An 11,892-nucleotide genomic window follows, 5' to 3' on the forward strand; every position below is an offset into this window, starting at 1 on the left:
AATAGGAACTCTAGGAATCTTGCAATATTAGTCTAAAGCTCCAGTCCAGGAATTAGACATGGCTCACTAGCCAGCCAAGCTTTCAGTGAAAGCTCCGGTCTAAAACACTAGACATGGCCAATGGCCAGCCAAGCTTCAGTAGGACATTACATGCATTGAAGTGATTAGTTGAAGTCTCAGTCCAAAAGAATTTAGACATGGCTTTACAGCCAGCCAGGATTCAACAAATCATCATGAAACACTAGAATTCATTCTTAAAAATTCTGAAGAAAAATATATTTTTGAAAATAAATTTTTTTTTGTATTTTTCGCAAATCAGAAATAAAAAGCTTAAAATTAAAATAAGATTACCTAATCTGAGCAACAAGATGAACCGTCAGTTGTCCAAACTCGAACAATCCCCGGCAACAGCGCCAAAAACTTGGTGTGCGAAATCGTGATCATTACATTCCTTGGTAACGGCGCTAAAAACTCAATACGCACGTTCATGATCTTATATCTGTTTCACAACTTCGTACAACTAACCAGCAAGTGCATTGGGTCATCCAAGTAATAAACCTTACGTGAGTAAGGGTCGATCCCACGGAGATTGTCGGCTTGAAGCAAGCTATGGTCACCTTGTAAATCTCAGTCAGGCGGATTAAATTGTATTAAGAAATTATAGTGGATGAAAATAAATAAAATATAAAATAGGATAGTGGTACTTATGTAATTCATTGGTGAGAATTTCAGATAAGCGTATAGAGATGCTTTCGTTCCTCTGATCTCTGCTTTCCTGCTGTCTTCATCCAATCAATCCTACTCCTTTCCACGGCAAGCTTTATGTAGGGCATCACCGTTGTCAATGACTACATCCTATCCTCCTGTGAAAATGGTCCAATGCACTGTCACTGCATGGCTAATCATCTGTCGGTTCTCGATCATACTGGAATAGGATTTACTATCCTTTTGCGTCTGTCACTACGCCCAGCACTCGCGAGTTTGAAGCTCGTCACAGCCATCCCTTCCCAAATCCTACTCGGAATACCACATACAAGGTTTAGACTTTCCGGATCTCAGGAATGGCCATCCATGGGTTCTAACTTATACCACGAAGACACTAATAACTCGGACTCGGTCCCCTGTATTAGATATCCAAGAGATATTCATTCAATCTAAGGTAGAACGGAAGTGGTTGTCAGGCACGCGTTCATAAGTTGAGAATGATGATGACTGTCACGATCATCACATCCATCATATTGAAGTGCGAATGAATATCTTAGAAGCGGAATAAGTTGAATTGAATAGAAAAACAGTAGTACTTTGCATTAATCCTTGAGGAACAGCAGAGCTCCACACCTTAATCTATAGTGTGTAGAAACTCTACCGTTGAAAATACATAAGTGATGAAGGACCAGGCATGGCCGAGAGGCCAGCCCCCAAAACATGATCAAAGGATCAAGAGATAATCCAAAGATGTAAATACAATAGTAAAAAGTCCTATTTATACTAGACTAGCTACTAGGGTTTACAAAAGTAAGTAATTGATGCAGAAATTCACTTCCGGGGCCCACTTGGTGTGTGCTTGGGCTGAGCATGAAGCTTTCACGTGAAGAGGTCATTCTTGGAGTTGAACGCCAGTTTGTAACGTGTTTCTGGCGTTGAACTCCACTTTGCAACTTGTTTCTGGCGCTGAACGCCAGACTGCAACATGGAACTGGCGTTCAACGCCAGTTTGCATCGTCTAAACTCGAGCAAAGTATAAACTATTATATATTGTTGGAAATCCTTGGATGTCTACTTTCCAACGCAATTGGAAGCGCACCATTTGGAGTTCTATAGCTCCAGAAAATCCACTTTGAGTGCAGGGAGGTCAGAATCCAACAACATCTGCAGTCCTTCTTCAACCTCTGAATCTGATTTTTGCTCAGGTCCCTCAATTTCAGCCAGAAAGTACCTGAAATCACAGAAAAATACACAAACTCATAGTAAAGTCCAGAAATATAATTTTTAATTAAAAACTAAAAAATATAATGAAAACTAATTAAATCATACTAAAAACATACTAAAAACAATGCCAAAAAGCGTATAAATTATCCGCTCATCATTGACACACTCAAATTTCACTATGTAGCAAACCTTCCACTAAACGAATAATATTAGATATTAGATTAGATAATAAAGATACTAAAAGAAATAGTGTCTAATTTTTTTTAAATACTTTTTATTATATGTAATTCATAAAAAAATGCTATTTTCAAAATTTGACCCCCAAATTTATTTTAATTAAATTATAAATTATTTATCATCTCAACTAAGTTAATCTTTATTATTTTTATATATATTTAATAAATAAAAATTTGAATCATGGTGCCTCTTGATGAAATTATTTATTGTGAAAAACTTTAAAGCTGGACCTTAAAAGATCAGAGGAGGATATTCTAATTTAGTGGCATATATTAGCGCCATATAAAAAGTTTGTAAATTTATAAAATTTGACTTTGAAATTATATTAATTACAAAAGAGTCTATTGTGTTAACTAAATGATTGAATAAATGTTAGTTGAAGATCAATTATACTCTTTTGATTAATTTTTTAAAAAGATTAAAGAAGCTTTCCCAATATTATGAAAAAAATAGTATTTTGGGTTAGTATTAAAAGACAAAAATGTCTTTATTTTTTTAAATTTGTTTAACTGTATTACAAATTAAAATATTTGTTTATTAGTATTAAGTTTAAAAATACCAAAATAAATCTTTATGTAATAATTTTAAAATTATTATAATACCTTTATAGGTGAAGAATTTACTGTAGCATTGGTTTCTTGAAAGTAAGTAACACAAAAACGGAATAGAGAATAGCAAAAAAAGCCTAAAGAATGAATGATAATTCTGTATTACTGAAGAGTGAAGATAATATTACCCTACACATAATGTCCAGCACTATATATATAGCTACACTATAGAAGTAGAAAAGGAAATAAGATCTACTAACAGAAACTAACAAATTCTGATCTCAATACCAAAATTGACCATAACACTAACTAACTAACCAACCAAGTGCACTAGCTAATTGAGTGTTATCATTAATAGCCCCCTTCAAACTGATAGTTGGTCTATGAACAACTCTCAGTTTGCACCTGAACTTGGTAAAAGAGGTTTCAGATAGAGGCTTTGTTAAGACATCCGTAACCTGGTCATTTCCTGGAATATGAACAACATGCAGCTGTCTCTGCCTAATCAAGTCCCAAATAAATTGTATATCAATTTGGAAATGCTTGGTCTTTCCATGAAGAACAGGATTTGCAGTTAGAAGAACCGTACTGAGATTATCACATAACACTATAGGAGATGTTGCTAATCAATCCGCAACTCAGCCAACAAATTTTTTAACCAAACAATTTCAGCTCCACAATCAGCTAGACTCCTAAACTCTGCTTTAGTGGAAGATTTACTAATTGTACTTTGTTTCCTACAAGTCCATGATAGAATATTAGTACCCAAAAAAACACAGAAGCCAGAAACAGACCTTCGATCCTCAAGATCCGATGCCCAGTCAACATCAGAGAAACCATAGAGCCTGAAATCTTGGCATTTATGAAAAACCAGGCCCTAATCCTTTATATCATGCAAATACTGAAGGATTCGTTTCACTACTTTCCAATGAGCCAGTTTAGGAGCATGCATATACTGGCTCACTTTACAAATAGCAAATGACAAGTCAGGTCTAGTAATAATGGCATAGTGAAGAGATCCAACCACAGAGCTATACAGCATGGGATCCTCAAAATCCTCAGAACCATTGCTTGTGAGCTGCAAAGAGGACAACATGGGGATTGGCATAGGACTAGCACACTGCATTTCCACTTTTGAAAGAAGATCAGTAACATACTTAGTTTGAGACAAATACAATTTATCTACAGTTCTCACCACTTTTATGCCTAAAAAATAGTTTAAATTCCCTAAATCCTTCAAAGAAAATATGTTGTGCAGTCTCTTAATCATATAATCAATTTCAATAGCATCATTTCCAATGATAATGATATCATCAACATAACAAAGAATATAAATAACAAAATTAAAGGTGGGGTGGATAAATAATGACATATCAAACTTTGAATTAGAAAAACTAAAGGTTTGTAGAGTGGTACTCAATTTTAAAAATTACTCCCTTGGAGCTTGTTTAAGGCCATAAAGAGATTTATTAAGTCTACAAACCTTGGATTCAACATCTATTTCAAAATCCAAGGGTTGTGTCATATAGATTTCTTGATGCAAGTCTCTATTGAGAAAAGCATTATTGAAATCAAATTGTCGTATTACCCAATCTCTAGATAACGCAATGCTAAGAACTGACTAATAGTGGCTGGCCTAATCACTAGACTAAATACTTGTTCAAAATCAAAACCTTCACTTTGATAAAAACCTTGGGCCACCAAACGTGCTATATACTTCTGAATCTGTCCATTTGGCATTCTTTTAACAGCAAACACCCAACGACAGCCTATAACTTTAGCATCCCTTGGTGGAGATACAAGTGTCTATGTATTGGTTCGAATCAATTCTTGATATTCATCTTGCATCGCTTGAAACCAATGAAGAATACTCAAGGCAGATTTGGCATTCTGAGGCAATACTGCATCAATGACTTGAGATTTCAGGCAAGAAAAATTTGCTTTAGGTTGATGAATACCTACCTTGGATCGGGTGACCATGTGATGAGTATTTTTGGGGGGAGGGTCAAGCTGTACAGTTGGTAAGCATATTTCTATGCCTGATATGGGAATAGGTTGTGAGGGAACAATTGGTGAAATGGACACTGTAATACCCTACCACACAGAACTTTACACGTAAGATATAAAATAGAGGTGGTGAGGCGCTATAACCTCTAAAATTAAAAATATATATATATACAACAAGGATAATATATCTAAGAGCCTTGAAAGAAAATGGGTACGACGAAAATAAAATCGAAGGTACAACGCTCACGAGAAACGGAAAGATAGAAAGCTTATACAGAAAATCAAAAGACAGATATATAAAAGTAGAGTTCCAAATGATAGTTATATAATCAAGATCTAGACTCGACCTGTGATATATATATACCCCAAAAATAAACCAACAAATAAATATAAATCATGTTTCTCCAAGTCAACCTCTAAGAGGGTCAAAACATATTATATACAAGATGGAGAATATATACACATATATAAACATAAACCAAATACAAACACCAAGTCCCAAGATAGTTCTTCGCTCCCAAGAGTCTGCATAATGCTTAGTACAGTATCTCGCATCCCGCATCCGAAAACAATAACATATGTATGGAATGAGAACCGGAGGTTCTCAGCATGGTAAACGTGCCCACATAGTTAATATAAAAATTCCTAGGAAAGCCAGAGGCAATCCTAGAACTCCGACATTCAGATATAAACTTAAAGGAATAAACTAAACCATAAATTTGGTAAAACTCTCTAAGGTATCCAAGTCTCAATCTAACTCTAATTCTACAATTCACTTTCTGTCTCATTAAACTCTAATACTACAATTCACTCTCTATCTCTTCCAATCTGATTGTGATCAATCCTTCACTTTCCATTTCCTCCTTTCCTCCAAAACTCCAGTGCACAGACAAGCAATACAGACAAAGCAACAACAAGTAGGATACAGATACCACAGATAGCAAATATAGCAGGTAAGCATAATAATTACATAGGCAAGCCCAATTAATGCATAATCAAACAAAACACATATATGCATATGATGTATGCCTGCCCTATGGATGATGAGTCTCATCTATCAGTTATATAGCCAACCCGACATGTCCTGGTAGTTAACCATTGGACAGAACACCAAACACGGAGCAAGTAGGACAACGCTGCAACCCTTGCATTTTACCCGCATATCTGGTGAACGAAATTGTGATCCCTGGTAATGGCTCCAAAAACGGATGCACAGAACCATGGTCCAAACATAACTTCACAACTTCGCACAACTAACCAACAAGTGCACTGGGTCGTCCAAGTAATAAAACCTTACGTGAGTAAGGGTCGATCCCACGGAGATTGTTGGTATGAAGCAAGCTATGGTCATCTTGTAAATCTCAGTTAAGTTGACTCATATGGGCTACAATGATTTTTTGAATAGATAAACATAAATAAAACATAAAGTAAAGATAGAGATACGTATGTAAATCATTGGTGAGAAATTCAGATAAGCGTAGAAAGATGCTTTTCGTTCCTCTGAACTTCTGCTTTCCTGCTATCTTCATCCAATCAGTCTTACTCCTTTTCATGGCAAGCTTTCTGTAAGGGCATCACCGTTGTCAATGGCTACATCCCATCCTCTTGTGAAAAAGGTCCAAATGCTCTGTCACGGCACGGCTAATCATCTGAGGTTCTCGATCATACTGGAATAGGATTCACCCTCCTTTTGCGTCTGTCACTACGTCCAACACTCGCGAGTTTGAAGTTCGTCATAGCCATCCCTTCCCAGATCCTACTCGAAATATCACAGACAAGGTTTAGATTTTCCGGATCTCAGGAATGGCCATCCATGGGTTCTAACTTATACCACGAAGACACTAATAACTCGGACTCGGTCCTTGTATTAGATATCCAAGAGATATTCATTCAATCGAAGGTAGAACGGAAGTGGTTGTCAGGCACGCGTTCATAGGGGAATGATGATGACTGTCACGATCACCACATTCATGTTGAAGTGCGAATGAATATCTTAGAAGCGGAATAAGTTGAGTTGAATAGAAAAACAGTAGTACTTTGCATTAATTCATGAGGAACAGCAGAGCTCCACACCTTAATCTATGGAGTGTAGAAACTCTACCGTTGAACATACATAAGTGAAAGGTACAGGCATGGCCGAGAGGCCAGCCCCCATGATCTAAGAACTAAACGTCCCCAGATGATCAAAAGATATCAAATACACTAGTAAAAAGTCCTATTTATACTAAACTAGTTACTAGGGTTTACAGAAGTAAGTAATTGATGCATAAATTCACTTCCGGGGCCCACTTGGTGTGTGCTTGGACTGAGCTTGAAGTTTACACGTGGAGAGGTCATTCTTGGAGTTGAACGCCAGTTTGTAATGTATTTCTGGCGTTCAACTCCAGACAGCAGCGTAGAACTGGCGTTCAATGCCCTTTTATGTCGTCTAAACTCGGCCAAAGTATGGACTATTATATATTGCTGGAAAGCCCTGGATGTCTACTTTCCAACGCAATTAGAAGCGCGCCATTTTGAGTTCTGTAGCTCCAGAAAATCCACTTTGAGTGAAGGGAGGTCAGAATCCAACAGCATCAGCAGTCCTTCTTCAACCTCTGAATCTGATTTTTGCTCAAGTCCCTCAATTTCAGCCAGAAAATACCTGAAATCACAGAAAAACACACAAACTCATAGTAAAGTCCAGAAATGTGAATTTAACATAAAAACTAATAAAAACATCCCTAAAAGTAACTAGATTCTACTAAAAACATACTAAAAACAATGCCAAAAAGTGTATAAATTATCCGCTCATCACAACACTAAACTTAAATTGTTGCTTGTCCCCAAGCAACTGAAAATCAAATAGGATAAAAAGAAGAGAATATACTAAAAATTCCAAACTATCAATGAAACATAGCTCCAATCAGATGAGCGGGACTTGTAGCTTTTTTCCTCTTGAATTGTTTTGGCATCTCACTTTATCCATTGAGGTTTAGAATAATTGGCATCTATAGGAACTCAGAGTTCAGATAGTGTTATTGATTTTCCTAGTTCAGTATGATGATTCTTGAACACAGCTACTTTATGAGTCTTGGCCGTGGCCCTAAGCACTTTGTTTTCCAGTATTACCACCGGATACATAAATGCCACAGACACATAACTGGGTGAACCTTTTCAGATTGTGACTCAGCTTTGCTAAAGTCCCCACTTAGAGGTGTCCAGGGTTCTTAAGCACACTCTTCTTTTGCTTTGGACCTTGACTTTAACTGTTCAGTCTCAAGTTTTCACTTGACACCTTCACGCCACAAGCACATGGTTAGGGACAGCTTGGTTTAGCCGCTTAGGCCAGGATTTTATTCCTTTAAGCCCTCCTATCCACTGATGCTCAAAGCCTTGGGATCCTTTTTATTTACCCTTGCCTTTTGATTTTAAGGGTTATTGGCTTTTTTCTCTTGCCTTTTGGTTTCAAGAGCTTTGGCTTTTTCTGCTTGCTTTTTCTTTTTCTTTCTCTATATTTTTTTTTGCCATTATTTTTTTTCTGCAAGCTTTGTTCTTTGCTGCTTTTTCTTGCTTCAAGAATCATTTTTATGATTTTTCAGATTATCAAATAACATGTCTCCTTGTCATCATTCTTTCAAGAGCCAACATATTTAACATTCTTAAACAACAACTTCAAAAGACATATGCACTGTTCAAGCATTCATTCAGAAAACAAGAAGCATTGTCACCACATCAATATAATTAAACTAAGTTCAAGGATAAATTCGAAACTCATGTACTTCTTGTTCTTTTGAATTAAAACATTTTTCATTTAAGAGAGGTGATGGATTCATAGGACATTCATAACTTTAAGACATAGTTAATAAATACTCATGATCATGTAATAAGACACTAACATAGATAAGCACTTAACATAAAGAAAACGAAAAACAGAGAATGTAAGAACAAGGAATGAGTCCACCTTAGTGATGGTGGCGTTTCCTTCTTGAGGAACCAATGATGTCCTTGAGCTCTTCTATGTCTCTTCCTTGTCTTTGTTGCTCCTCCCTCATTGCTCTTTGATCTTCTCTAATTTCATGAAGGATGATGGAGTGCTCTTGATGTTCCACCCTTAATTGTCCCATGTTGGAACTTAATTCTCCTAGGGAGGTGTTGATTTACTCCCAATAGTTTTGTGGAGGAAAATGCATTTGAGGCATCTCCGGGATCTCATGGTGCTGAGCTTCATGCGTCTCTTGAGCTCCATGAATGCGCTCTCTTGTTTGCTCCATCCTTTTCTTAGTGATGGGCTTCTCTTCCTCAATGGGAATGTCTCCTTCTATGTCAATCCCAGCCGAATTGCATAGATGGCAAATGAGGTGAGGAAAAGCTAACCTTGCCATAGTGGAGGACTTGTCAGCCACCTTGTAGAGTTCTTGAGGTATAATCTCATGAACCTCCACCTCTTCTCCAATCATGATGCTATGAATCATGATGGCCCAGTCTATAGTAACTTCAGACCGGTTGCTAGTGGGAATGATTGAGCGTTGAATGAACTCTAACCATCCTCTAGCTACAGGCTTAAGGTCCAGTCTTCTCAGTTGAACCGGTTTCCCTTTTGAGTCAATCTTCCATTGAGCTCCTTCCACACATATGTCCATGAGGACTTGGTCCAACCTTTGATCAAAGTTGACTCTCCTTGTGTAGGGGTGTGCGTTCTCTTCCATCATTGGCAAGTTGAACGCCAAGCTTACATTTTCCGGACTAAAATCTAAGTAATTCCCCCGAACCATGGTGAGATAATTCTTTGGGTTCGGGTTCTTACTTTGATCATGGTTCCTTGTGATCCATGCATTAGCATAGAACTCTTGAACCATTAGAATTTCGACTTGTTGGATGGGATTTGTTAGAACTTCCCAACCTCTTCTATAGATCTCATGTTGGATCTCTGGATACTCATTTCTCTTGAGTTTGAAAGGGACCTCGGGGATCACCTTCTTCTTGGCCACAATATCATAGAAATGGTCTTGATGAGCTTTGGAGATGAATCTTTCCATCTCCCATGACTCAGAGGTGGAAGCTTTTGTCTTCCCTTTCCCTTTTCTAGAGGATTCTCCGGTCTTGGGTGCCATCAATGGTAATGGAAAAACAAAAAGCTTATGCTTTTACCACACCAAACTTAGAATATTGCTCACCCTCGAGCAAGAGAAGAAAGAATAGATGAAGATGAAGAAGAAAATATGGAGGAGAGAAGGGAGGGGTGTATTCGGCCAAGAAGAGAAGAGAGGATTGTGTTGTGTGAAAATGAGGAAGAATGGAGGGCTATATATAGGGAAGGGAGGGGGGTTAAGGTTCGGCCATAAGGGTGGGTTTGGGTGGGAAATTGATTTTGAATTTTGAAGGTAGGTGGAGTTTATGAGGTAGGTTTATGGGGAAGAGTGGATGGATGTGAGTGGTGAAGTGGTGATAGGGAACAGAGATTGAGGTGATTGGTGAAGAGTTTTGGGGAAGAGTGTTTATTAGGAAGAGAAGATGAACATTGAGAAGAGGGAAGAGAGTGAGGGGTGGTAGGTGGGGATCCTGTGGGGTCCACAGATGCTGAGATGATCCTGTGGGGTCCACAGATCCTGAGGTGTCAAGGAATTGCATCCCTGCACCAATCAGGCATATAAAATGCCTTTGCATGCAATTCTGGCGTTTAAACGCCGAATTGATGCTTGTTTCTGGCGTTCAGCGCCAGCTCTTCTTCACTGTGCATTTCTAGCGTCTGAACGCCAGGATGCTGCTTGTTTCTGGCGTTCAATGCCAGAAACATGCTCTGTTCTGGTGTTGAACGCCAGACAGATGCTCCTTACTGGTGTTTAAACGCCAGTGAGATCCTCCTCTAGGGTGTGATTTTTCTTCTGTTGTTTTTGATTCTGTTTTCAATTTTTATATTTATTTTGTGACTCCACATGATCATGAACCTAATAAAACATGAAATAACAATAAAAATAAACTAAAATTAGATAAATAAAAATTGGGTTGCCTCCCAACAAGCGCTTCTTTAATGTCAATAGCTTGACAGTGGGCTCTCATGGAGCCTCACAGATATTCAGAGCATTGTTGAGACTCCCCAACACCAAACTTAGAGTTTGGTTGTGGCCTCCCAACACCAAACTTAGAGTTTGACTGTGGGGGCTCTGGTTGACTCTGTTTTGAGAGAAGCTTACTGTGCCTCTTTTCCATGTTTACAGAAGGATGTCCTTAAGTTTTAAACTCAAGGGAGTCCTCATTCAATTGAAGGACTAATTCGCCTCTGTCAACATCAATCACAACTCTTGCTGTGGCTAGGAAGGGTCTTCCAAGGATGATGGATTCATCCTCATCCTTCCCAGTATCTAGGACTATGAAATCAGCAGGGATGTAAAGGCCTTCAACCTTTACTAACACGTCCTCTACTTGTCCATAAGCCTGTTTTCTTGAATTATCTGCCATCTCTAATGAGATTTTAGCAGCTTGCACCCCAAAGATTCCCAGTTTCTCTATTACAGAGAGGGGCATGAGGTTTATCCCTGAACCAAAGTCACACAGAGCCTTTTCAAAGATCATGGTGCCTATGGTACAAGGTATTAGGAACTTTCCAGGATCCTGTTTCTTCTGAGGCAATGTCAATTGATCCAGATCACTTAGTTCATTGGTGAACAAGGGAGGTTCATCTTCCCAAGTCTCAATACCAAATAATTTGGCATTCAACTTCATGATTGCACCAAGGTACTTGGTAACTTGCTTCTTAGTAACATCCTCATTCTCTTTAGAAGAGGAATACTCATCAGAGAATGGCATAAGGAGGTTTAATGGAATCTCTATGGTCTCTAGTTGAGCCTCAGATTCCTTTGGTTCCTCAAAGGGAAACTCCTTATTGATCACTGGACGTCCCAGGAGGTCTTCCTCCTTGGGATTCATGTCCTCCTCCTCTTTTGTGGTTTCGGCCATGATGGTCATTTCAATGGCCTTGCACTCTCCTTTTGAATTTTCTTCTGCATTGCTTGGGAGAGTACTAGGAGGGATTTCAGTGACTCTTTTACTCAGCTGGCCCACTTGTGCCTCCAAATTTCTAATGGAGGACCTTGTTTCATTCATGAAACTTACAGTGGCCTTAGATAGATCAGAGACTAAATTTGCTAAGCTAGATGGATTCTGCTCAGAATTCTCTGTCTGTTGATGAGTGGAT

Source organism: Arachis ipaensis, chromosome B9 (assembly GCF_059453495.1).
Source record: "Arachis ipaensis isolate K30076 ecotype BB chromosome B9, ASM5945349v1, whole genome shotgun sequence".
Taxonomy (NCBI): Eukaryota; Viridiplantae; Streptophyta; class Magnoliopsida; order Fabales; family Fabaceae; genus Arachis; species Arachis ipaensis.